Source organism: Pteropus alecto, unplaced genomic scaffold, assembly GCF_000325575.1.
Source record: "Pteropus alecto unplaced genomic scaffold, ASM32557v1 scaffold3, whole genome shotgun sequence".
Classification (NCBI taxonomy): Eukaryota; Metazoa; Chordata; class Mammalia; order Chiroptera; family Pteropodidae; genus Pteropus; species Pteropus alecto.
The window spans coordinates 1,676,614-1,704,546 of record NW_006442484.1 but is presented as its reverse complement, the minus strand read 5'-3'; the positions used below and the strand labels follow the sequence as shown (position 1 = coordinate 1,704,546).

At 48.2% G+C, this 27,933-nt stretch overlaps 1 protein-coding gene across 1 annotated transcript in view; it reads left to right on the top strand.

Annotated features, from left to right (window-relative positions):
* RCAN1 (regulator of calcineurin 1) overlaps positions 1-27,933 on the top strand; it is an 81,506-nt gene that overhangs the window by 267 nt on the left and 53,306 nt on the right. The gene's annotated exons all lie outside the window — the stretch shown is intronic.

Genomic DNA, 27,933 nt, shown 5'->3' with positions numbered 1-27,933 from the left:
GTGGCGACCTGCCGCGGTCACCTCCTGTCCCTGTTGGGGGAGGGGTCGCTCTCCCCGAGGGTCCCAGGTCCCCGAGCGCCTGCCGGGCCGCGCGCGCAGCTGGCCCCGAGGGTTTTCGGCTCCTGGGCTTTGGCCCGAGCTTGGTAAGCGTCTCCCAGCGACGCCCCCGCCCCCGGGGGAGACGGAGTGGGAGAGGATCGGGCTATGAATTATAGCTCGTAGTGGCCGGGGAGCTTGTGCCGTCACCCTGAGCCCTGAACCGTCGCCCTACACTTACTGGGGGGAGGGGGTGGTCACCTCATTCATAGGGAGGAGGAAACAGCCGTTGAGCGGCCGTGAGTCACAGTGTCCTCAATATGCGGCTTGGGAGAAGAACCAATGTTTGGGTGAGCATCCGTGGTTGCTCATTACCCTGCGGTTGGCCAGTTTTGGTTGAATGGTGTTGGGGGGAAGAGGCCCACTTTCTAAGCCTTTAGGACATTTAGTTAGGAATCTTGCTCCCTGAAGGAGTGACATGCAGCCCTGAGGGACAGTTGGTACATTGGGAGCACCGCCCCCCCAACCCCCAAATCCATACAGTGTAGATACTTTAGAGGGTGAGGGGTGAGTAATCAGTGGTGGGGAAGAGGAATTTAATTCAATTAGTATGCAGAATAAAATTTGGACAGTGTAGGCGTTGCGGAATGAAACCTGCCTTTGAGAGCTTTGCCCTAGTTGGGAAGCAGCTGTCAGAAAGCAGTGCCTCCCCTGCTTGGTTCTGGGTCTGCGTAGACTGTCAGGGAACTGTAGTTCGAGGCCGTTGCGGGTAGGAACACCGCTGTGGAACAGAATGGTGGGCGTAAGTCCCATTGATTTATAATTTATATGCCCATCTCCTTTCCGAAAGGATTGGCAGTAGCCGCGTGCTTAGGGAAGCTTCCGTGCACACTTTTTAAAGCAACAATTGTCACAAATAGAGGGCCACTCTCATTCTCAAACCTCGGTTCCTAAGCCAGGATCCAGTTAGCATTTCAAGTGTCTTTCTCGGGGTCATAGGCTGTCTCTCTAATGGAGCAAGGGCAGGGCACATAAGACCCACTTGGGTGTCTAGCAATTCACAGTTTTATATTCTTTCCCAGAAGTGTTGCGGACAACCGTGAACTGGCTTTGTATGAAATTCTGCCCACTTTACTTGCTATTCATTGAAACAAATGTTTATCGAGACTCTGCTATGGGCCAGGCATCGATCTAGGCTCTGAGGACACAGCAGTGAATAAAATAGCATTCCCACCTTCAGAGCTGACATTTTTGGCGCGGGAACCACCAAATGTGTCAGGAGGTGGTAGTGCTGTAGGAAAAAGTAAGACAGGAGGAGGAGGAGGAGGAGGGGGCGGAGGTCTGGGAAGGGAGAGAGATTGCTGTTTTATAGCAGATGATGAGGGGAGGTCTAACTAACGAGGTGACATTTTGAGCAGAGACAGTGGGCTGGAATTATTCATTTCACTGGTTTCAGGCACTGTTTTAGGCCCAGTGGATAGAGCGGTGAACATAAGGAGCTTCCTGCTTATATTGCAGTTACTGAGGTGAAGATAGGTTCTAGAAAAGAGTAAGCGGACATGGTAATTTCAGATAATGATGAGCGCAGCGGAGAAAATAAAACAGGGTCATGTGACAGAGAGTGACCAAGGGGGGGCTGGGTCATATCAGTCAGGCCCTAGCAGGGACCCTGTGGTGGTTTGAGAGGTCTTAATGAAGAATTGGCCCATCAGGCCAGGACTGAGGGAATAAACAGGGGTATTAGATCGAGGGGAGGAAGTAGTATTGCTGGAACCCTTGGAGAGGAGCCACCTGGCAGGAGCTGCAGAGGGGAAGGTATGGAATTGAGATGCTAATGCAGGGAGAGGCAGGAAAGAATCACCCCGGTTTGCCCCAGGCTTTCTGATCTCATTGGCAGAACCCAGAGGCTCAGGAGCCAAGCAGTACAGGCTGTTGGTGGGGTCAGCCTTCCAGGGCCCAGAGAAGGGTAGGGAGGGGTGGAGAATGGCTCTGGGGACAGTGCAGGTGAGAGGATATGCAGAGAGGGGTCAGCATGTGGCCACTTTCCATCGAGTGGCCCCCAAAGGCCTCTGCACTGCTTCAGTTTGGCTGGCAGGAAGAAGCTCCTTGTGTAGAGTTTGTGTGGCCGGCATCCAGGCAGAGAGAACAGCAGATACAAAGGTTCCAAGGCAGGGATGACCCGAGTGCATTCAGGGGACATGAGAGGTGGGTGGCGGCTGAGGTTGGACACAGCCAGGCACTGGTCCCAGAGAGGGCCTCGGAGGCCACAGCAGGGATTCGGATGTTATTCTAATGGCAAAGCTGAGTGCAGAGTGTCTCTTGGGGAAGGAAGGTGGGCGGGCAAGGGTGATTGGGAGGCTCTTGCTGTTGTCAGGGGACCCTCTGAAGATGTCCGGACTAGGCTGGTGATGCTGGAGGCAGAGCAAAGGGCAGAGCATCCACTTGAGCCCACCCTCCATTCGGAAGGTCAGGGCTTCAGAATGGGGCAGGGGACCTTTTGAGTTTGGTTGCCCACCTGTAGGGTCCTGTCAGGTGTAAAATAATCGGTGAAGACACAGAAACCCACTGGGCTAACGGATTCAGAGTCCCTGCAGGCAGACAGCTTTACCATGAGAGCAGAAAATGCTGCGGGCCGTCCGCACGCCTTCCAGGAAAGAGATTGTTTCTCCCTGAGCTAGAACCATCTCTGGCGGGAAGACGCGGCTTCTGAGGTTTTGCTCCGACAGCCTTATTATTTTTAAGACCATCTTTCCTGGAGGCTGGCATGTCACCTTTGGGCAGTGTAGTAAATGTGGCTGCTTCAGGGGAGCAGTGTCTGACCCTTGAGTAGGTGGACCGTTCGTTGACTGCACGGCTGACACAAGTCCCTGTGCGGGGGGGCTGGCCACCCCTTTCTGTAACCGGTGTGTCGGAGGGTCACCTGAGTGAGTGACAGTGTCTTAGCCCTTTCTTCTTCTATAAGAAGACACCACAGACCAGGCGGCCCACAAACAACAGAATGTCGTCTTCACAGTTCTGGAGGCCAGCGTGGTCCAGTGAGGGTCAGGAGCGGGGCTCCTCCTGGGTCGCAGACCTCGGCTGTGTCCACACAGAGAGCCCTCACAGGGATGCGGATGCCCGTTGCGTGTGTGTGTGTGTGGGGGTGTCTCTCATAAGGGCACTGATCCTGTCATGAGGGCTCCAGCCTCGTGATCTAGTCACCTCCCAAAGCCCCGCCCGCTAATGCCATCTTTGAGGATTAGGGTGTCGACACGTGAATTTGGGGGACACAAAAACATCCAGACCGTGGCAGATGGTGCGAAGGAAAAAGACTGTGTCAAACTTCTTCCCATATGTTCATATTGTTCTGTAACTTTAGTCTTAAAAGAAAGAAGGAACTTGACCTGAACCACCAGTTCATTTGGGGGAATTCACATCAGAAGCCGTTTTCTAACCATAGCAGTTGGGTCTGATATGTGAAGTTTGTTTTTCTTAGCTGGATCATCATCAGTTGTAAATAATTTATAATATGTTCATTAAATGTTTATCTAAAAAATAACTGACACTGTAATATTAGATTCACACTATTACAAATGAGTGGAAACTTATTAAAATAAGATTATTTTCTGTTGTACAAATATTCGCTTAGCATGTTCATCACTGTAGTCGTCTGTGAACGTTTTTTGTCTTTACTGAGAAAGCAGAGCAGTGCCCTGGACCAGTAACACGTCCGCTTTGGGTTGCCGGCCGTGCTTCGTGGTTCCTCAGGATGAGAGTTTGTTCGGTCTTCACTGAACTAACCAGAAATATCGGAGTTCTCAAGTAATATTCTGTTGGTTCCCAGTAAACATAGCTCCATACAGTAATAGGCATGATACTATTTTTTTTGTTGTTTGAAACATGAATGTATATTTGGTTGAGAGCTTCGCCTGAAGGTTAAGTTGGAAAATGCTAATCATAGGAAAACTGAGTCTTCTAGTGAATAAACTCACCTTTCTTAAAACAAATGCCCACTTAAAATTTGTTCTACTTCCATGGCTTTCTTTTAATAACAGGAAATATTTCTATAGGCATAGAAGGAGTTCGAACGATGCCCTTACATTCTTTCTGTCAGTGAAGACCCCTGAACAGTTCGAAAAACCCCCACGCCCAGGCCGCCCCAGACCAGTTCCAGCCGGGGCCCCAAGGCCACCAGGAAGCACCACCTGGAGAGCGTCCCCAGGTGCTTCTAACGGGCAGTCATGTTGCGGACCGTGGTCCTGGCCAGGGTCACTGCTGTATCATGAAGATTATCGGAAATCAATCATCGGGGCCCACTTTTAGCCAGCCCAGAAGATTATTGGTAATCAATCATCGGGGTCCTCGAGTCTGACGTGGGAGTCAGGCCCTCGGCCTTGATGCCCCTGCGCCCGGTGGCGTTTGCTCGTGTAGCCAGCAGGCAGGGTGACGGGCCCTCAGCCCGAGAGCCGGAGCCTTCGGGCAGGGGACCCGTGTGAGGAGAACGTTTTCGTTAACACGGGGTGGCCTCTCTCCCCTCCACCTTGGAGCTGCTCACTCCTCCCAAATATCAGGTCCCGACTTCCCCTCTCAGCTGTTCTTTAGCAGACGAGATATCATTCGTTATCATTCGATAGAAATTTGATGGTTGTAACAATTTTAAGATCCAGCTGGTAAACATAGTTTCTGCTCCTAAGGTCGTATGTATTTGGCTGCGCTTCCCATTGTCTGTTGCCGTTACGAGTCCATCTGTGGCAGCATGTTGCACAATGTGACATTCTAGCCGGATAGTGACAGTTGGGTTCTATTACAGTGGAAAATCCAGTCGTTTTTAAGCCATTTTCACTTTTTGCCCAAATGCCATAGGCATCTGGTTTCTCAGACTTAAATTATACATAAAATTTCCCCTTAAACCTCCTTAAGTATGGAGGGAGATTAAACCAGTATTGTATGGTTTAATTTGTTTGGGATGTTCAGAATATCGTACGTTTAAAAAAGAAAAAAAAAAAACCTCCATGTTATATAGGTGCAGACTTTCCTTTAGAGGTTATCCACTATTTCCCTAACTTTAGAATTTCCGGCTCTTAAATAAATCAAGTGGTTTTCGTCCATCTTTTGACCCTTCCTCACCGCTCCACTCCCCAGCAAGGGTTTGATCCCCTTTGCAGACCAGTCTGCCGCCACCATCCATTAATCACGGCATTTTTTTCTCAGGTAGCAGTAGCTTTCGATGTTATTGCCGGCAACTCCAGGCTTTTCAAGCCCCAAGACAATTACATAAGGGAGCAGAGAATAGGCTCCGTGATAGGAGAGGTAGCCGAAGCCGAAGCTGAAGCCGAAGCAGCTGGTCGAGTCCAGTGTTTATGTTTCGGGTCGAATTCTTTCTTTCCTTTTTAAAAAATGTCATCAGATGACACGGGCCTCTCTTTTCCATACGTGTCACCGAGGGGCCTGTGCGCCCTTTTCTGCGACGGCATCACCCCTGATACTGTACTAGCAGAGTTGTGCACACGTCAGGGGGTGTGTCGGATGGAGGGGAGGCAGACCCCTCAGTGTGGTTTCTACTGTTAGGGTGCATTGCAGGGTCTGTGGGGGGCGGAGCCCGCCGTTTGAAATACAGTTCTGTTGTGAGAGAGAGTTTTTTCCTTTGTAAATACTAATCCCCCTCACCACTTGGGGATGCTGACGGTCAGGGAGACAGCAAGTGACTCTGCTGTGTTCTGTGAGCTTCGACGGGCGATGGGAAGTAAAAATGGCTCTTCTACCCTTTTTGGGCAAAACAGAAACATTTTCGGAATATAACGTCAAGAAAATATTAATTACCTTAACTCGAAGTTTGACATTGGGGAAGGGGTTGGCTGGCTTCATGTATAGATTTCAGTCATGGTAGAAATCCTTTACTATACTTGATTTAGTTGGTGCAGAGTGGTGTTATTTCTTCTTTTAACCTCTAAAGATTTAATGCTCACATTCCCCACTGAAGTGTGCACAAAGGAGTCAGGGGAAGGGTATGGGTCTCAGGCTTTACCCCTTACGGTGTGACTCTGGGGAAGCTGTCAAATGGGCTCCTAATAGTACTTACATCTTACGATGCGCATAAAATGCCCAAAAAGTGACTAGGACATGGTAAACACACATTATGAGTTAGCGTATCAATTATCTACAAACTAATTCAAAACTTTGTGGTTCAAAACATCAGACTTTTATTCTCTCACAGTTCCTGTGGGTCCGGAATCCGGGATGGCTTATCTTGGTGCCTCTCCCTCCAAGTTCGCAATGCAGTATCCGCTGCGGTCTCATCCGAAGACTGGCCTGAGGATCTGCTTCCAGGCCCAGTCACGTGGCTGGTGGCAGGATTGCATTTCCAGTGGGGTGTCGGACTGAGAGCCTCGGTTCCTTGGTGGCTGATGGCTGGAGCCCTCCCTCAACTTCTTGTCCCACGGGCCTCTCCATCAGGCAGCTGGCCACATGGCGGCTGGCCGCCACCAGCGCAGGCAAGAGAGGGCATGCCAGTCGGAATAGAATTCAGTCTTTGTAACCCAATCTCCGAGGGCTGGCCACCACTTTTGCTGTGCTCTGTTCATTAGAAGTGAGTCAGTAAGTGCAGCTCACACTCGGGGGGGCAGGGGGCTCACCCTAGGGTGCTGGGGGTCACGGGGACATCCCACAGGCCCCCACCACAGCAGCTCTTTGTTAGTAAATTTTTTTTCTTCGTAAACTTTTTTTGACGTCTGTGGCGTAGTTAATATTCAGAAATGTTAAGGTGTTTCCTAACCTGATATTTCCTAGCTTCAGCCCTATGAAAGGATACAGTGTCAGCCTCCATCCACATCGTGGCGTAAAACACCTCACTGATAGGATTATGGCGAGGTTACTAAGTTTCTGACCTATCAAGAGCTGTCAGTCACTCACTACATTTCCGATAAAAGAGCTCAGGAAACTAAACCTTTTTTACATCGGGAAGGTCCAGTACTTTTCCTCTCATTACTAGTTTAGCAAGTCACTATGAATTTCCCATGTGTGATCATAATTAACACCATAGCAAGAGATACCGAGGTCGGCCTGATTTCCGGATTAAAAAACAAAAACGTGACTTAATTCAGAGAGCTAATTATGGATTTTTTTTTTTCCTCAACGTAGCAACCGTTTGTTTTACTTCATCACTTTTATATTTCCTATCCAACTTTCTGCTTTATTTCAAAGATAATAAAATAGTTTCTGTTCACGTATGTGCTTTATGTGTCATATATATCATTTCATCTTCTTACAAGAATTCTGTGAAATGGGTACTGTTATCATCGCCAGGGGAGGCCACCAACCCACCCCAGGTCACAGAGCCCGTCAGTGCTGGTCTTCGGATGCTAGCCCGCTGTTAGCTGACTCCGGAGGCCGTGATGAAGTCACCTTAGTCTGCAGTGACACGCGTGACTTTTCATCTCGCTCACATCTCGTTTAAACCCTAGGACGGCAGGGCGAGGAGTTTTGTGTCCACAGGAAACCGAGGGGTTCTGTTCTTTCAGTTGCTTACTTGGGTTTCATGGGCGCGTTGGAGTGCTCGTGGCACCGGGCACTGCGGAGGCCTGAGCGGTGGTCTCGTGTTCACGTGAAGGCCCTGCCCGGGCCCTGGAGCCAGACAGACCCGGGTTCGAATCCTGGGTCTGCCACTTTACTCGTTCATTCATTCATTCGTTCATTCATTCATTCAACAGATCCTTATTGAGGGCTGTGCTGGTCATAAGGCCAGCTGCGGGACCCCAGGTGAGTCATTCACCATCCCCAAGCCCGGACTCCGCAGTTGCAGAATGAGGACAGTCATCCCTGCCGTCATCCCCACGCCAGGGTCGTGGTGGGGTCAGCGTAAGGGGCACAGCCCTAGACAGCCCCTAGCGAGTGGCAGACACTAAGCCTTCGTGGAGCTCACGGCTAGCAGGGAAGACACAGAATTAATTTCTTTTATCGTGTGTTACGTAAATATAGCCAAAGGGCTTTATAGATCCGTAATAAACCACGTGTCCTTGGGCGAGTTGTTAACCTTCCCAGACCCCAGTTGCTTCATTGCTGAAGCGAGTGGCTTGTATCAGATCATCTCTGTGAGGTCACATCTGGCTCTCAGAAGCGGATGCCTCGTGCGCCTGTTCCGGCGGCACGTGGCCCCGCTGTCCCCACGGCCCCACAGGTGAAATCCAACTTCCCAAGCAGGAATTTCTCCAGTGTGATTCCAGTTCTCTTCCCTGTGGTCTTTCCAGCCTTCCGTCCTCAGGGGAGCAGAACTGCACCCACCCGGCTGCGGATCTTAACAAAAAGGTGGACGAACGAGAGGAACAGTTACGCATGCATGCGAGCACACGCCACGCAGGGGAAGCCTCAGAGGAACGTCACGCGACGCGTGATGTAGACTCGGCTTCCGGAGCCTCCTCAAGAAAGAACAGTGAATTTGCAGAGGAACGACGGGGCGGAGAAAAGCAGCGTAGGCTTCCAAGGCAGGGTGTGGGCAGAAGCACCTGGGGTTAGGCCGTTGGCGGAGCCTCTGGTCCCATCTCCGCGCGGCTGAAGGCTTACAGTCCTCCCCACGAGAGGGGAATTTATATCCTGCTGTAGGCAGAGAGGGGGAGAGGGTACAGGGAGCTTCTCCTGCCAGCAACGCATAATTGCCTCCAGCTCAAAATAACTTATGTCAAAGAGGCATATTTCGGGGTGACATGTTCCAGTTTCTTTCCCACCCATACTCCTGCCTCGTTCTGCATTGGTCCATGGCAGGCCTGTCTGCTAGTTTGTAACTAGAGAGGACGTGGATGTGTCACTTAAACTCATTTCTGTAATCAGCCTTGGGAATTTACGTGGGGCTGACCCGAGAGGAGCCTGTGTCAGAGGGTTTCACTGACACCAGCATCGATTCTGTCCAGTGGCCATTTCAGGGTTCACCAGAGATAGATTCTCACAAAGCCAGTGCTCTTGAGTGAAACGTTTTTTTAAAGTCTGTCACTGACTGGGGACTTTTCCAAATCTCCTGATACCTATTGCTTATTGATAGGGTGACAGTATGTCGCAGTCTGCATGACAAAGTACATAAGTAGTTATTGTACAATTAATTATAAGCACCCTGTTTATTTGGCGCTCCATTTGTGCCACATGTTTTATATACATCGTTTTATTTAACCCTTCTTACAACCTGCTAAGATAAATACTGTATTTGCCCTTCTCCCTTTGCAAAACTAATCAGCACGTGGAATCCATGGCAACTGGACGTCTGACTGGACGCTGTCACAGGACCACTCAGGAAGGGCTCAGCCCCAAGCCTGTCATTTCTCCAAGGAGGAATCGAGGCTCAGGAGGAGGTGGTGTTCGCTCCGCGGCGCTATCTGGACGTTGGCAGAGCTAGAACTTGCACCCGGGTCTCCTTCCTCCTGGCCCACTGGTTTTTATGCCACTCATTTAATTCTCTGTGGTATAATGTCCCTCCCTCCCTCCCACCCTTACCCCAGCCCAAAGAACTCAGAGCATGCAAACAGTGGTGAGGACGTCTAGAGTCAAGTCAGCCAGAGCAGGCAAAACTGTCCCCGGAGCCACTGCCTGGGAGCTGCCAACGCCTGCTCCTGGAGGGGCAGCGGGAGCCTGGTCCTTGGAGCTGGGGTGATGCTGCTCAGCACACCAGCGCTCACCACCAGGGGGAGGCAACGTCACATGGACTCTGCCACGCAGCCTGCTAGCTGGTGGGCGTCAGCATCTAAGACAGTGCATTTCAGAAGGGAGAATTCACACCTTGTGGTCCCCCTCCCCCTGTCACTCACACACACACACACACACACACACACACACACACACACACACACACAGAGCAGAAAACCAAGGTAGTGTGAGAGCCACTCCCCTGAGCGGGCCCCTCCCTGCTGCTGGACACACACACACACACACACACACACAGCAGAAAACCAAGGTAGTGTGGGAGCCACTCCCTTGAGCGGTGAGACCCCTTTTGGTTAAGCAGGAGACAGAGGGGCCCTGTGTTCGCCTAAAGGAATGACCGTCCTATTCCAACTATGCCTGGGTACAAGATTGTGACATTCTCTGCCATATGCTGCTCAGATTTGTTGCAACTTGTTTGGACTATGATTCAAACTATCAGCATAAAGAAATACAAAGAGAGAACTCAGATGAAAGAAACCCTTTATTTCAGAGATAAGGGGAATTTTCTGAGCTGACCTCAGATAATAGGTTACTCCCTAGATTGCTTTTTTTTGCGTGCTGGGGGCCAGGTCGCCAGACCTGTGGCGGGGAGTGTTCGCTCACGTGGGAGTCCCTGTCCTTGATAACTCCAGAATTGTTTGCTGCTCCGGCCACGCAGTGACAGTTCTGGGCCGGAGCTAGGATTCTGGAGAATTCACATAGATCTCGATTTCACACAAGCTACCTTTGTGTCCTAAACCGCAGATCTCAGATGGCAATGGAGACCCCTCAGGTCCAGGTCAGCAGTCTGCAAAACTCCTTTGCAGCCCCTAAAAACGGACCGCCCATCAGAAAAATTCACTGGGTTTCATTTCATGACCTGGGCCCGAAGGTACTTGCAGACTTTTGGAAAGTGATGCAGGGTTGGTTTGGACCTGTTATCTCTCTTTCTAGAATAGCTCTACCCAAGAAGTATCTTTCAAACTCAACCAGTCGCTTTCCCCTGATGCAGTATTTCCCGAGTGGTTTTCATTTTTTAAATCAATTTTGAATTTGTGCGTTTCTTTGAAGTAGTTCATAAATTTTCAAGGGGCTAACCCTTGGACCCAAATGTGCTTTGTTTTGTCAAGGCGCATAACTGGGAAATACTGTTAACGGGTCATAAGATACTGTGTAACTTCCAAGTTTATAGTATTCGTTTAGATCAGTTCGGGATAATGCCTGCTTCTCGGCACCATGAGCCTGCTGAGCCTGCGGCATAAGGTGAGGCGGTGGGCGGCAGGTGGGTGGGCAGAGAGGTGGTTTGTCGGCGGGGGAGGGAGGATGACTTCCTGACTTCACTGAAAGGTTGTGCAAAGGACACATCAAAGCATTACCTGCTGCGTTAGCTTTAGTTGCTTGGGATGAACCAGAACCAGCTGGCACCTTGAGGGCTGTGGCTGAGGATCTGAGCAGCTTCACCTTGCACCTGTGAAAGGGGGAGCTGGGTGGTGCCTTCACCTCACCTGGACGCGGTGAGAATTAAATACAGCACGACAGCGTTGTGATGGTATCTGAAGGCAGGAGATACTCCGAAAAATAGTCGTCTGCATCAAGGACTCTGTTTTAATGTCCGTTAATTCATTGTTAGAGGTTTTATGTTAGGTCGCCATGTAATTTTCGTTTCTTCGTTTATTTTCATTTATCTTTTTTCCCTCTTTTGTTTACAAATAGCAGAGGGCCCACATTGGCAGGATCACCTGCTTGCGGGTTTTCTCTCCGCTTGTTATTCATCTTATGTGTTTTTATGGCTCAGCCGAGAGTGGAAATATACAAGGGCATGTACGCACACTGCCCACAAATGCCCCCCCCCCTTCTTTATGGACAGATGCCTACTTTGGTTTGGAGTTGTGCGCATTAAAAGGTGGTACGATACAGTGCTGTGGAGGGTGGGCCTCCAAGTCAGGTTCGTCTGACTTCGAATCCCAGCTCTGCCAGCAATTGGCTGTGTGATCTTGGGCAGGTAACTTAATGACTCTATGCCTTGGTCTCTTCATTTGTGAAATGGGATCATAAAAGTACCTACTTTATGGGCTGATTGTGAGATGAAAAGGTAGCAAATAAATAAAGGTCTAAAAATGATCCCAGGCTTGTAGTAAGTATTTAGTACCTGTTAGTGATTTTGATAAAATTACTAAAATGCAAAGATTGTATAGTTTTTGTATTTGCTCACTGCTGTTCATCCTATGCCTAGGGCAACACCTGGCACATAGTAGGCACTTAATAAATATTTGTACAGCAGCACAAGTAAAACACATAAAAACGGAAGGATTGCTTTTTTAATCCATTAAATATTAAGCTTTATTTTCCCAGGAGTAATTTAGGCCCTTCTAGAAGTTGCATGAATTATTTTAGGCTGGTAGGGTATTCGGCTTTAAAATTATTGCAGTGATGTGTGTGTGTGTGTGAAATTAACAGACTTAGATGTTTCTGAATATTTAGAATACTGTAGTGAGATTTATCATACCAGAAGACTAGCATGGCTTGTTATCACTTGCAAATACTTAGAAAAAGCTACTAAAGTTGAGCCTTGAACAGTACGGGGTTGGGGACACCGATACCTGCCCAGTCCAAAATCCGCGTATAACATTTGACTCCCTTGGTATCTACGGGAGATTGGTTCCAGAACCCCCTGCTCAATACCAAAATCCATGGATGCTCAAGTCCCCCATGTAGAATGCATAGATCAGTGCATACAGTCAGCCCTCCGCATCCTCAGACCCCCACCTGTGGATCAAAAACAGTACAATTATTTATTGAAAAAGAATCCACGTTATAAGTGGACCTGCACACTTCAAACCCATGTTGTTCATGGATCCACTGTATGTTGGGACTCAAAAGGATGTTCTTTCATGAAACAAGCATTGTTAGAAAGTCGAAAACTTGGAACTAAAAAAATAAACCTCCAATGAGATAATGGATATAAGAATCCCATAAACTCTTAAAGCATAAAATTTGATAAGAAGTCCTAGGCTTCCTAGAAGCACAATTAAAAAGTCAGCATTGAAAAATAAATGCCTCTGTGCTGGTGAAGTTTTTCCCTCCGCCCTCCCTCCCTTCTTTCCTCTCTCCTTCTCTTTCCTTCCTCCCTCCCTTCTCTCTCATTGTTCTTAGAATACCTTTCAGGTATGCTTTTCAGAAATTCATTGCCGTCTGCTAAATCTCCACCTAGTGCGCCAGCCAGCCCCTACCATCTTGTCAGAAGGTGGCTGGTCATCTTTGCCAAACGCCATCCTAAGAGGGCACAATCAACTATGATCTCTCGCCGAGTGCTGGCTGCCCTGGTCTCCATCAGAACGTGCCAGGAAAGACGACACTCCTTAATGAGATGCGTGTGGTCTGCTTAGTACCCAGCAGCCTGCTGTGCTTTTAATTAAATGAACCAATCTTTAAAAACTCGATTCTCATCCCTGCAGCAGCATCACCCAGCAGCCTGTCCCCAGTTATAGCAACCTGAGATGCTTACGTCATCGGGTGGCACCAGTGGGCTTGAAGATTGGCGTGGGGGGCTTTCGCATGCTGTCATCTGTGCTCGTGGTTCTGAGGACCAGTTCCCTGGGCCTTAGGTCCAAGATAACGCACCCCTTATCCATCCTGCTAGCCAGAGAGCACAGCCACGATGAGCTGACTCAAGGAAAAAGCTACCCACCAGTTGCATCTGGTCCACACTGGGCCAGGTGTAAGGATGCAGTGGCGTTAGGGAGAACTTTCTGTAGAGCACCGTTTGCTGGGTACCACTCTCGCTTATTACATTTGTCTCCATTGCTGCGTGATTTGAAGAGTAATTCATTGTAAAAGTAATATAAATTTGGTCATAAAAACGAAAGCAGTTACTAAAAATTCCTCGTACTCTTCTCTCAACGTGTTTCTTAGAGATAACCTCTTTTAAGTTTTGTCATGCATGTTCTATGCATGTATAAATGTGCATGTAAAAAGAGGAGAATGCAATTAAATATATACTACGTACATATATTTATCATACTACATACTACATATATCATACTACATGCACCTTTTAAAAAGTGGACATCTTTCCAATAAACTCAATGCCTTTCTTTTGATGCCTGGCATTTTATTATAAGACTGTAACGTAATTTAACCAGCAATTCCTATTGTAAGAGACATTTAGGCTGTTTCTGTTTTTCCTGTATAAACAGCGTTGCAGACAGCATCTTTATACATATATCTTTGTTTATTTGTGTAAATATGTTTATAAGATACATTTCTGAGTCAGAGAGATGGTTATTTTGCATTTTGATACATACTGCTGCCAGTCTGCTCTATAAAATGTTTGTACAAATTATATAAACCACCTGCATTACATAAGAGTTCTTTCTCCACATTCTTAACAACACAGGGGATTATAAATCGTTTTGGATCATTGCCAGGATCTTTGGTAGGTGAAAAATGGTATCTCTTGCTTTTCTTTAATTAGGAACAAGGTTGACCATCTTTTATGCTTATTGGTCATTTGTTCGTTTTTTTCCCCCTGTAAATTGATTATTTATATCTTTTGCTACTTTTCTGGTAAGGTTTTTGGTCTGTACTTCTAAGAGCTTTCTGTATATTAAGGAAGTTGGTACTTCAGCACATACATTGCAGATATTTTCCCCAGTTTGCCATTTGATTCTGTGGCGTTTTTACCCCCAGAAATTTTTATTCTTTTCATTTGTAAGTCAGGTGGAGACATTTTATCTTTCCGTCTTCGGGTCTTGTCTCATACCTAGAGAGTTTTTTTTTTTCTTGGGCCAAGATGTGCAGAGTTTGTTTTCTTCTAGTACTTTCCCAGTTTTATTTGTGATGTTTGCCTTTCATTCACTGGACAATTTGGTATAAGGAGTAGGTTCAGTTTCTGGTTTTCTTTGTTTTCAGGTTTCAGCATCGCTTGCTAAGCAGTCCTTTCCCCACAGATTTGAAATATCACCTACGTGGTCAACTACACGTGAACCAGGCCTCTCCTGTTGATCTCTTGTCCGTTTCTGAACCCGTTTCGTACCCTTTCCATGACTGTGGCCGTACATTTTCGTCTCTTTAACAAGAGGCCTAATTCTCTCCCGTTCTTTTCTTTCAGAATTGATTTTCCTGGCCAGGGCCATTCGTTTTCTTCTTTGTGAACTTTAGAATCATTCCATCACGTTCAAACTATCCTCCACCCCAACCCCCAAAGAAGGCTCTAACCTAGCACTCGATTCTCCTTTTAGAAAAGCAGCTTCAGGAATCTTCTATGACCCATACGTCTCTGTGTGCGCAGTACCGATGCCCAGTGGAACGTCCTGTGTTGGACGTTGGCTGTTCCGTCTACACTGCCCAGTGCAGTGGCAGCAAGCACGTGAAACGCGGCGGGTCCGACTAAGGCACTGAATGCTCAGTTTTAAGTTTAATTTATTTTCATTGTCATAGCCACATGTGGCCGGTAGCTACAGAATCGGGCAGCGTGGGGACCTCGTTTATATCACGAAAGGAGAGGACGTATGCACTAGGAAGGACCGAGCTGCTCATTGTGCCTGGAGAGCTTGAGATTGGCCCCCAGATCACTCAGCAAGTTCATGACTAAACCGAAGAGAGAAGTCTCGAGCTTTTTCCCCCACTATGTCTGACCCCCACTTTTCCCCTCGCTTCCCATTTCCCTTCTGTAAATGCCAAAGCCCTGTTGCACACAGACCAGTAAGCATCCACACACATGCCCACGCCCAGCCCCACTGACTTCTTCCCTGGGTGTGGGCGGACGCCAGGGTTTCGCAGTTGTCGAGTTTTTGGCCGTGTCATCTCGCTCTGCAGTGCCAGGGTCTCTCGTGGCACGGGCAGTGCCCAGGGACCTGGGAGGCCACGGCGCCTGTCTGTCCGTCCAGGTTCTGCGTCTGGTCTCTCCGTTGGCAGGACTGAAAGCACCGTCGGGCACAGTGGTCATGGCACAGCATCCTCAGGAAATGTTAACTGTAGGAAACGTTGGCCCTTTTGGTCCAAGTGTATTTTCTGGCCCTTTTCCTAAGAGAGTGTAAACATCTGTGCGTCCAGCCAGGCAGCGGGGTGCTGCTTCTGTGCCCTATGACTCACTAAGCCGTAAGAAAACTTGGGAGTCAGAGACGAGCGTAAAGAAAGCAGAGCCTTCGAGGTCTGACACCGGGCCCGGGGCTCAGCGTACGAGCAGAGCTCGGCAGTGAGGAGTCTCTGAATTCTCCCTGCTTCAGCCAGCCCTCTCTCTCTTACCCGGGGTTTCCTGGTCCGAGTCACTTGGGGCCACTGCGGGCATCCTCCTTAGCTTTCCCTTCCAGCCAGTCACTCATGAAGCAGGAGTGACCTACGCTCTAAAGAGCTCTTGGCTTTTTCTGGCCAAGAGGAAGACCGTACACTCGCATCTGAGGGACATTGGTCAGAGCTTAGCGGTCAAGTGCTGGGCCACCTGGGTTTCGTCCCAGCTCTGCTCCCCGGCTCTGTGCCTCAGCTCACTCACCTGGAAGATGGGGACATAATTGTGCCCCACCTCCACTCCACCCCGCTTAGGGCCCTGGTGAAATCAACACGAATCCATCCATAGACAGAAGATGCTCAGAGAGATCGGCTCACCGGGGTGCCCTCTGCAAATGTTAACTCTTCTTCACACTGAGGTGATGGTCTCTGTGCTCTGAGGGCAGGTGACCTGCAGGCTCGGTCTATCTCTGGCCCTCAGCGAGAGTGCTCAATGCAGGCCTGTTTGGGAAGCTGGCCTGGCCTCACCGCTGGCCCAGACAGTCCCCTTCCCTGGCTGGATCACGTGTATGCCCCGGTTTGGCAGAGGGTGGCTGGTTTGTCTAATAGCAGGGCCCTAGGCCCCTTGGGCCAGCTGGGCCAGCCATGATGACCCCTTTGGAGCTGCGGGGACTCTGGCCTGTCCAGGCAGGCTGTCGGTGTTGGGAGCAACACCAGCCCCCCAGCCAGCAAAGGCGCGTGCGCGTCTGAACCTGCTGGCCAGCGAAGAAGTCAGCTCCTCGGTGGAAAGACAACGCCTCCTTCACTCCGCAGTGGGGCCGAGCAAAGCCCACGTGTTGCTCTCTCTCGGTACAGGCTGCCACGGTGGCTTAGGTGACAGTCCCCACATGCAGAGCCTGGCCTTCGGGACCCACTTACCAGACACTGGAACTGGTAGTGAATAGATGGGCTGTGTACGCTCCTAGCAGAGTCAGTAATTTGCTGAAAGGTCACACTCAGCTTGATCAGAACACAGAATTAGTAGGATTCTACTCTTCCTGCAGATGTCGCTCCGTTTTTTCCCTTGTGGTCGGGGTCGAGAGCCTGGGGGTAGTTTCTTAGAGCTTCAAACTAACTTCCTCCCACTTGGATGACCCTCTCTACCTGCCCCCCAGCACACCCAGAGGAGGGAGGGGGCTGCAGGGACTTCACTCATCCGTTTGCTCCGCACCTGTCGTGTCTCGTCCCCATGACGAGCGGCCGTATGTGTCGGCGAATGTAAACGCTTTCATAGTGTGTGTTCTGTGCCCGGCGCTGCTGTCCGGGCTCCAAATGTGGTCACGTTGAATCTTCACACAGACTCTGTGAAGAAGATGCTGTTACTGTCCCCATGTTGTGGGTGGACTAACCAAGGCCTTCGGAGGGGAAGTGACTTGTTCGATGTGGCACAGCTAAGTTGGGGGAGGGGGCGGGATTTGTCCCTGAGTCCATGTTCTTAACCACTACCCCCCGACTACCACTGCCTGCTGCCTGTCCACTCTGGTCCCTCGTTCGGCCTGACACCAGCATCCCCGTGAGGCACACACTCAGTATTCCACGAGGGCACCGGGGCCTAGAGAGCTGGTCCCGGGCCAGCAGCCTGCCTGGAATTCAGATGCCATACCTGAGGCCCTGACTCCAAACACACCACTCTTCCCCGCACACCTGGCAGCCCATCTGTCACTGCCGTGCCAGCCCTGACTCTGCCTCACGCCTGCCCCTCACCTTAGGTCAAGAGCACCAAACTGACTCCAGGGCACTCAAACCTCCCCTTTATGGAACATTCCCGTTTTTTTTTTTCCCCAGCTGTGTAACTACAGAGTTGTTCTGTCTTCCCGCATCTGCGCTGACTTCCGTTTCCTCCCCGCTGGACCGTGCGTATCCTTCGCCTGGGGAGCTGTGGGACTGGTTTGTTTTTGGTAGGTCTACTTTCCGACTCAAGGCTCAGGACTGAAAATTCCTCTCATCTCAGCAACAGATATGTGACATTTTGTCCCTTTTCCCTTTTGCAACAACTGGGAAAATAATCACTTGCCCCTCATGTTGAATAAGAGGAGAACAATGCAGATCGCACCCACGCCCCAGCCCTCCAGCCTCAGAATAAAAAAGCAAGCACAGACTGGCAGTTTTTTTCCGTGCGTGTATTATAGGGTCACATGTCTGTCTGCGGCAGTGGTCACCCAGGGCAGAAGCCAGTCCTCGTGCCTGCGCACTGGCCCCTTGAGGGCAGGGGACGGACCTGGTTCACCCTGTACCCCAGCCTGGGACCCGGTGTGCAGGAACTTTTCTGCGGGTGTCTATCACGGGAATGACAGTGGACCGCACACACGTATTTGGTGGGAAGCCCGAGGATGCCAGAAACTGGCCCAGAACTGCCACGGAGAGAAACCCTCCGGCAGTTTTCTTCTCGTTTTTCCAGACATCTTCTCATTTGTATGTTTACCAAGCCTCGGTCCTATGCTGAGAACTGTGCGTGTCCTCTCTCCCTGCAGGGGTCGGCTCAGCCGCCAGGGGGCGCCCCAGCCCCATTGTGTGACTCAGGGAGGCCCAGCGTCTCCATGTCCTGGAGGAGGCTCTCTGCTGTCTCCCGCAAGGCAGGCACAGTCGTTCCAATTCAGGCTGCCTTTTAAGAGACAGGCTGAGCGGGTTCATGCCTGGGGGTGCTTCGCATTCTTGGCAAATGCACAGGACTCGGAGAGACTAGCTTGGTTAGCTTCCCTTCATGACGTCCCTAAAAGGAAGCCTGAGATTCAGGGTGGCACCTTGGCCGTGTCATAAGCCAAATCTCTTTTATCATGGTTTGATGATTTTATGATTCACGATAATGCATTTAGAGGGTCGACTGGGCAAGGGTGAGCTTTGCCTATGATCAAAACAGGTCGCACCTTGTCTAACAGGTACGGGCACCTGTCAGCACTGTGGTTGTCGGGCGAGGGCTGATTAGTGTCATGGAAAAACACATAAAATTGCCAATAGCTGAGCATTTCTGACGCTTCACTGTCGTGCCGCCTCCCGTGATCCGGTTTCTCACGTGAAACCGTCTCGTAATGAGCTGCTCCATAATTACGGCAAGACCGAGATTATTCTGTGAAGTCCCAGTCTGTGTACACTAGCGTCGAATCGTATTGTAATCCAGGCGAGGGAAGCTCCAGCTCACCTGGGAGCGAAGCCCACCCGTGTTTACCTGCAGCACTGTCCAGCGGTGGCACGTCACGGCTCGTGGGTCTTCTGTGGCCCTGGTGACTGCTCAGAGCCCCTCAGGGCCCCATCCTCTGTCTTCACGGTCCCGCCTGCACTGAGAAGAAACAGCACTGCTCTCCCTTCCCACGTTCTGGCACTCCCGTTGAGTCAGACCGTCGAGGTTTTTAATAACTCTAGATCGACATCTCCAGATTAAGCACTAGAGTATGTAGACGTTACATAGGAAAACCCGGGCCAGGGACGAGACGGCCTCAGCCAAGAAAGGTTTTTTTCTTGGAATCAGAAACACAAGTCACAGGTGACTGGCTTCTGTTCACTTTATAACGCTGCATGAATCGATGTGGATCCTTGATGAATGGTGCTGCCTTAAAGACCTTGAGAACTGGTGTGGGGTGATGGCGGGCACCTAGATGGCCCAGAAAGGTGGCTTGGCTGGGAAAGGAGGTCAGGGATCTCTGTGGGTGTGCGAGGGGACAAACTGTCCCACCGTCAATACACCTGCTGTCTCATCTTGCTGCTGAGAAAAGAGGACTTCCCTCCTCTGCTGGGACTTCAGTCACCTCCCGGCTGGCATTGTATTCAGAAGAATAGCAGCCGAAGTCCTGATCCTCAGGTTTTATCAAATCTTTTTTTAGAGATGACTGCCCACAGAGCGTGGACGTGAGCTTGGGCGCCACCAGCCTGGAACCCTGAGACCAGTGCCGATTCTGGGGGTGAGCTTCATGGGGCTAGAGAGCTACACGCAGACGGGACCGGAAAGGGGGTTCTGACTCGTCCTGACGCCCAGGTGTGCCGCGAGGCTGGGATGTACCCCAACTCCCCCCTAGAGCAGAACTGCTCTCCCAAATGGAAGTTTGGGTGAATTGGGGGTAGTTTTCTCAGATTTTCTGGCTCCCCATTATTATTATTTTTTTTTTCATACAGATTACCCAAACCAAGGGAGACTGGGTGAAAACTGTGGGGTCTGAAGATCTGGCACAATGTGGGGGGGGGGGCGCCCTTCCTCATGACATTTGATGGCACTTTTCCAGCTCGACTCCCAGTCACGTAATGGGGGCGGGGACGTGGAATTAGATAATGGCTTGTTCTGTGCACTCATAAAATAACGGCAATTTTAACATTAGCCTGACAGTCTTAAGATCCAACTTGTGAAGATTCAAGCACCTTAGATAGATCAATTAATCGAATGGGAATTCAGTGACATTTCAATGACCTCAGCTCTAGTCTTCAGGTAACTGTGCTCGAAGCTCAGCTTTCATTTCCATGTCCTTCAGTCACACCGTGCGGGTTTCCCGTGTCCCTGGAGTTCGGGGCGTCCCCGCGGGAGCTGGCTGCCCCGTTCCGCTGACTCCATGTGTTCTGAGTTTCCGGCCCCGGCCTGTGCACTTGCTCTCACCTCCTTCAGGCCTTGGCTCACTGTCACCTTCTCAGGGAGACTGTCCCTGGCCATCCTATTCCAGCCGTACCCCCGTCCCCGGCACTTTCTGTGCCACGCCCTGCTTTATTTTCCTCCGCACCGCTTCTCGCCACATGTTACACTGGTTTATGTTGTCCATCCCTTCTTTCCAGACTGAACTGCGTGCCGGCGGGGTGGTTTCATTTTGTCCACGGCTATACATCCCCAGCGCCTGGAGCAGTGCCTGGTACGAGGCTTTCTGCCAGCGGCGTCTGGGTCTCTCCATCCCATGCTCCTCCTAGGAAAATAACTCCCATGTGTCCTGGCTGGTTTCTCCTTCCGAACCCTGCGCTGGCATCACCTGTTCACCGATTATAAGAGTACAGCTTGACGGGTTTTTACTGAATAAATAGATCTTTAGCATCGCCCGCAGGGTAAGGCGGTAAATATTATTGTTTCTAGAAATTTCTAGACCATCTAAATCCGGTCCTTCTGGTCACTTCCTTATACAGCCGTAATCATCTAGGTAGACTTTGCATTTCCACAAAGACGTAATTTTACTTGACTCATATCTCTGAGATTCCTAGTTTTCTGACACGTAGGAAACAGGTCTTCTAGTCCTTTCGTGGCCTTTCTTCTGGGGCCTTGCTGACAAGGGTCGTCACGCATGTGACAGACCAGCCGTTAGCTCTGGCGCCACAGTGGAAGGCAGCGCTGGCTAACGTCACAGTGCCCTGGGCCGTCCGACCCCAGCTGGTCGGCCGCTGGGAGGGAAGGGGGTTTGTTGACGTGAAGAAATGAGTGTCAGGCTAACGGGGAGAAAATACTCAGTCGAAGAGATGCAGTCGAGACCAGAATTCAGAATGTTCTTCCCTGTAGGTTTCCGGTTCCTATTTCCTTTTAGAAGTTAATATCCTGTGCGGCGTGCTCATTAGACAGTCATCGATTCATTCGCGTGCTCGTCTTTGCCATCATGAAATGTACATTTTCGTGGCAGCGACAGATAACATTTTTGAGGATTTCGGTTATGGATTACGATCACTGCTACGAGTAAAGCCAATGAAAGCTGTGATAAAATACCAGGAGGCACCCAAGGGGGGCCTGGAAAGTCTCTCTGAGGAGGTGACACTTAAACTGAGGTCTGAGGGGTGCAAAGGGCCGGGTCGGGCCCAGGCAGGCGGACTGTCTGGTGCAGAGGCCTCTGGCAGGGAGAGCGTGCTGTGGTCATGCAGGAAGCCGGCCTGAACAAAGTAGTGAACAAAGAGAAAATGGGTAAGTACTGAAAATGTTTGCTAGACACCTGTGTTTGTCAGGGTTCTCCAAGGAAACGGAACTAACAGCAGAGAGATAGAGAAGATAGATAGATAGATAGATAGATAGATAGATAGATAGATGATAGATAGATAGATAGATAGATAGATAGATAGATAGATAGATGATAGATGGATAGATGGATAGATAGATGATGGATGGATGGATGGATGGATGGATGGATGGATAGATAGATCGATCGATAGATAGATAGATGGATATATAGTTGGAGATTAGTTTTGCTTGTTTGGAACTTTATATAAATGGAAACATGTTTCTAATGATTTGTATCTGGTTTCTTTCGTTCAACAGTATGTTTATGAAATTCATCCATGTTGCATGTGGTATTAGCCAAAGTTCTCCAGAGAAACAGAACCAATAGGTTGTGCGTAGCTATAGAGAGAGTTATTTTAAGGAACTGGCTCACACGGTTATGGCAGGCAGGTACAAAATCTGCAGGAAGGGCCGGCAGACCCATGAGAGACCCGATGCTGCGGTTCAAGTCCAGAGGCCGTCTGTCATAGAATCTCTTCTCTCTCAAGGAGACCAAGTCTTTCCGTTCTGCTCAGACCTTCAACCGACTGGATGAGGCCCACCCACTTTAGGGAGGGCCATCTGGATGACCGAAGTTCACCAGTTTAAACGTTAGTCTCATTCAGAAACACCCTCGCAGAAACATCCAGAATAAGTTTGACCAGTTATCTGTGCACTGTGGCCCACCCGAGCTGACACATAAAATTAACTGTCCCACATATAGTTATAGTTTGTTCTCATCGCTGTTTCTATTTTATGGTATCGACATATCACGGTTCATTTATCATTCAATCATTGATGGCCGTCAGGATGTTTTCCTGTTTGAGAGTATCATAATAATGCTGCTATAGCATTTTTCTACCTGTTTTATTTATAAATATATATACACATTTCCGTGTATATTGCCGTGTTTTTTGTTGTTTTTTTTTTTATTACTCCAGCTTCTTTTTTTTTTTTGTTTTTTGTTTTTATTACTCCAGCTTTGCTTTACTATTATTTTCGTTTTGGAATTTTATATCTATGTTCATTGGTCAATAACTTCCTTTTTGATAACATCCTTGTTGGGCTTTAGGATCAAAGCTATGCTAAAATCATAAAACAAGGGGGAAGAGTTCCCTTTTTTTGTCTTTTCTATTAAAGAGTTTATATAAAATCGATGTTTCTCTTACTTCAGTGTTTGGAAGATTTCACTGATGTGTGAGGGCCTGGAGAAGCTTGTTACTAGGGATTCAGTTTCTTTAATATGATATAAACCTAACAGACTTTCCCTTCTGTCAGTTTTATAAGTTGTATTTTCCTAGGAATTTGTCCATTTTGTTTAAAATTTCAAATATATTGTCATAAAATGTTTGCTGTATTTTTATAAGTGTTTTTAGTATCTGTAGGACCTGCAGTGACCTTTTTTAAATTTCAATTATGGCAACTTGCGCTTTCTTTTCTTCTTTTTATTAGTCCTATCAGAGGTTTATTGAATTTATTTTTTCAAAGTACCGACATTTGACCGTTAATTTTTTTCTATTATATATTTGTTTTCTATTTCAATGTATTCTGCTCCTTTTTTTCCTTCTGCTTTCTCTGGTTTATATTTGTGGTTCTGTTTTCTTGCTTTTTGAGATTAACATGTAAGTCATTGATTTTCAGTCTTCTTTTCCAGTATATAATGTTATCAATTTCTCCCTAAATATGGCTTTTGCTGCATCTTACAGTTTAGATGTATAATATCTTCATTATCATTCACTTCCAGGTATTTTCTGGTTTCTATTATAATTTTTTTGATTTATGGATTATAAATGCATGGCTTTACTTGCAAACATTTGGGATTTTCTAGTTATCTTTTATGTTATTGATTCCCAGCATAATTCCACCATGTGATTAAAAACAAACAAACAAACAAACAAAAACACTCTATCTCGGTCCCTTAATATTTTTTTTCAGACTTGCTTTATGGCTCAATAAAGAGTTTCATGTGTAACTTGAAAACGACATGTATCTGCAGTTGTTAGATGTAGTCACTTAGCAGCAACTTATCGCCAACTGGGTTAAATATGTTATTTGCATTGTTTCTATCATCTATTGCCTTATTGATTTTGTCTAGTCTGTCTCTTGCTGAAAGTCATGTTGAAATTTCCAACTATGATTTTGATTTATTTCTCCTTTCTGATCTGTCAGCTTTTATGTATGTATGTGTGTGTATACACATATACACATATATCATTTTTATCATAATCAAAGTCCACAGTTTATGTAAAATTTAAAATATTGCCCTGTCAGCATGCAGAAATGGTATTTATTAAATGCATATCAAAGCATTTAACAACAGATAATTCTAGCTTTTATTCCTAAGGCCACACATTACACGAAGCGGTAGGAACTAGTGGTTAGTGTGCATTTCATTTTGTCACCGGATTCATGATGATCTTAGGAATCTTCTGAGGAAAGTCAGATTTAGAAAATGTCCAGGTTTATTTGCAGAAAGACTCTGTCGCCAGACAAGCAGGTACATGTTTCTGCAACGATTCAAAAAAGCCCAGCCTGTGAGAGCTCTTTTTAATTTATAAGCACATGATCCAGAGTTAAAAGCAACTTACGATCAACTTTTAGTATTTACCTCCTTTGGACTGGTGTCCTCTGCATCCTTGTAATTTTCCCCCTGCCTGTCCCTAATTACACCATCTCACCTAGCAATTTGATGAAAACCGTACTAGGTGTTACTATCAACAGGATTATGTTTCGTAGGGGAGTGTAATTTTCCACTGCTGTCAGCAATGGGGGAAGAGAAGGTCGGTATAAGGAAATCTTTTGCAAGAAGGCTGTATTTGTGGGATTATTCACAAGAACAAACTATAATTATGAAGTTTTATTTTTACAAAGTACAATTTTTTTTAACCACGGTAATGTCTGTTTTCTTAGATCTGGTGGAAACATTCAGAAATACTCTGGTGTTGGAAGGCTTATTTTTCATCATTATTTTGCTCTGATGAATTCATTCTGAACGAGACATTTGGGATATTTCTAGCTGAGTTTCTGATTTCACTTTGGATTCTTAATCTCTTCTGAGGTCTAGGGAGGGATATTAATAGAGAAGACTTGAAATAAGGTGTGAGATTTTTCTGCCTTTAGAACACGGGCAAAAGGTTAAAGTCAACGGCTCGTTGTGGGAGGACAATCGGCAGGCGGGGAGCCCCAGATGGCACTTGCAAGCTGTCCGTGGCCAGCCCTGCCCTCCAGACTTTGGACAGGAGCAGGAGCAAGGAGGTTTGAAGAAAAGTTGTCCGTAGGTAATCGGAAGTAAAGAAATAACTCTTAGTTAGACTTCATAACCTGTATGAACTTTGCGCGTGTGTGCGTGTGCGTGTGTGTGTGCGTGTGTGTGTGTGTGTGTGGTTTGTTTTTTTAATGGTCAGCCTTCAGACCTCTGCAGCGGCTGATCTGACCATGGGATCCCTGTAAATTATAATTAAGTTTATCAACCTATAGAGACTCGAAACAAATTGGAGGCTGTGTGTATCAGTCAGCTAGGGCTGCTGTACCAAAGTCCTACAGACTGGGCAGCTTGAACAACATGCGTTTATTTCCTCACAGTTTAGAAGGCTGGAAGTCCAAGATCAAGGTGCCGGCAGGTGTAGTGCCTCCCGAAGTCTCGCCCTTTGCCTCGCTGAGTCCTCACGTGGTCTTTCTTCTCTGTACATGTGTCTGACGCCCCTTTGTGTGTCCTGATCTCTTCTCATGAGGACACTGGTCAGATCGGATTAGGGTCCTCCGTAAAGGCCTCTGTTTAACTTAGTTACCTCTTTAAAGTCCCCATCTCCAAATATGGAGGCACATTCTGGGGGCCTGGGGTCAGGACCTCAGCCTATCATGGGGTGCAGGTCAGCCCATAACACTATACTGTTAGCTCTCTAGTGAAAACAGAGAATAGAATGGTGGTCACCAGAGGCTTGGGGGTGGGCACAATGGGGAAATGTCGCTCAAGGGGTATGCACTTTCCATGATGAGATGCGTACGTCCTGCACCCCTGGTCGGTACCCAGCATGGTGATGGTAGTTAATAATGCTGTATTGTATACTTGAAATTTGCTAAGAGAGTGGATCTTAAGTGTTCTTACCACACACACACACAACACACAAAGGGGTAACTATGTGAGGTGATAGGTATATTCATTAGCTTGATCATAGTCATCATTTGACAGTCTGTGCATATCAGTTCATCATGTTGTACACCTTAAATATATACATTTTTTTGTTCGTCATACCTCAGTAAAGCTGGGTGAAAAAAAGCGTATGTGTAGGAATTCATTAGTACCACTGTTCCTAAAACAAGCATCAGGTTATTCTCTCTTTGACGCTGGCAACTCTGGGCCCAATTCTAGTCTGCGTGTGTGTGGGAGGGGGGGTTCCCCACACCGTCAGTTCTCGGACACCAGCCAGGTGCCCTTCAGTTCAGCTCAGTCCTGACACTGTCTACCTGGAGTTAGTGTCAGATCCCACAGGAGAAAGGCTCAGTCCCACAAGACTACACCACCCTCCCGACACACACACACACTTCAGATGCCAGTTGCAAGTCCAGGTTGTCACTCGTGCTTCTGAAAGACCAGCTAAAGATCCAGTGACCCCATCTTTGGGTTCAGTTAGTTTGCTGGAGCAGCCCACAGAACTCAGAAAAACGTTTTACTTACTAGGTCACCCACTGGTTTATTATAAAAGGCTGGAACTCGGACACAGCCGGCGGGCGGGGCACGGTGTGGGGAAAAGGCAGGCAGGGAGCTTTCATGTTTTCGGAGCACGCTGCTGTCCCCGAAACTCCACGTGTCGCCACCCCAGAAGTTCTCTGAACCCTGTCCTTTGGGTCACATAGCTGTGACCGATTAAATCATGGGCCACAGGCGACTGGTTCACGCTCCAGCCCCCTCTCCTCTCCCCGCAGGTCTTGGGGGTAGGACTGAAAGTTCCAACTCTCTTATCACTTGGTTGGCTCCCCCGACAACCGACCCCTCCCCCAGGCACAGCCCCAGTGTCGCCTCATTAACAAAACAAGAGGCACCTTATGCTTTCATCACAGGAAATTGCAAGGGTTTTAGGAGCCTAAATATACATTTCTTATTATAAATCACAATATCACAGATACTCCTTAAAATGGCCCCAGCCTCCCCCTGGCACCAACCCAGCCCCGTTCCCCGTGCTTACATGCAGCCTAGGTGCCAGAGTAAATGACTGTCTGGCTTGAGGGAGAGCAGGCCTGTTGGCATTTTGATAAACTCGGAGCTGGGAGGTCACTGATGAGGCTTGTCCCTGATTCTGTGACCTACATGGAAGGCACTGCTTTGCAGGAATGTGACACGGTCCTCAGGGGAGACCCTTCTCACCCTTCTCTCTCAGTGGACATGTAGGCTACTTCCTGATCTTCTTCTTTTTTTTAAGATTTTTTTTTTTTTCATTAATACTCTGTGGAAACTGTCATTCGAGGTACTGTTTGTGTCTGATGTTCTTTAGGCCTGTAAACCATAGAAGCTTTTCATTTTCAGTGATTTTTTTATTTTAATTAGTAATGGCATTAAGGTCTGGGAACGCCTTCTGTTTTTCTTTGGGGCTCCTTGATTTCTGTGGTCAGAGTTTAGCAAACGGAAAGAGGAGACTTGGGGGCCAGAGGGTTGGGAATTTACTCCTCCTCCTCCTCCTCCTCCTCCTCCTTCTTCCTCCTCCTCCTCTTCCAGCTGAGGAAACTTTTCAAGCAAAAAGGAAGAGGAGGGCTGAATAACACTTCCTCGGATCGGATAGATCTTTACGGGGCAACATCAATACATTGTTCGACTCCGGAGGATATTCATTTCGTTTTGTCCTGTGTTTTGAATAAAAGCCTATGCTCCTAGCCTCCTTTCTCTGCCCAGTCCTGGACCTGTCTCAGTGGAGCCCGGACCCCAGAAACAGCTTCTCGAGTTGGTTGGGATGTTAGAACAGGTAGCGTTCAATTCTAAGGCCCTTGGGGAAAAAAAATTACGAGGGCATTCAAACCTGTTGGCCATTTAAATTCTCCAGCTTGAAGGCATTTCAATCGTTCTTTCCCACAGAGACGGAAAC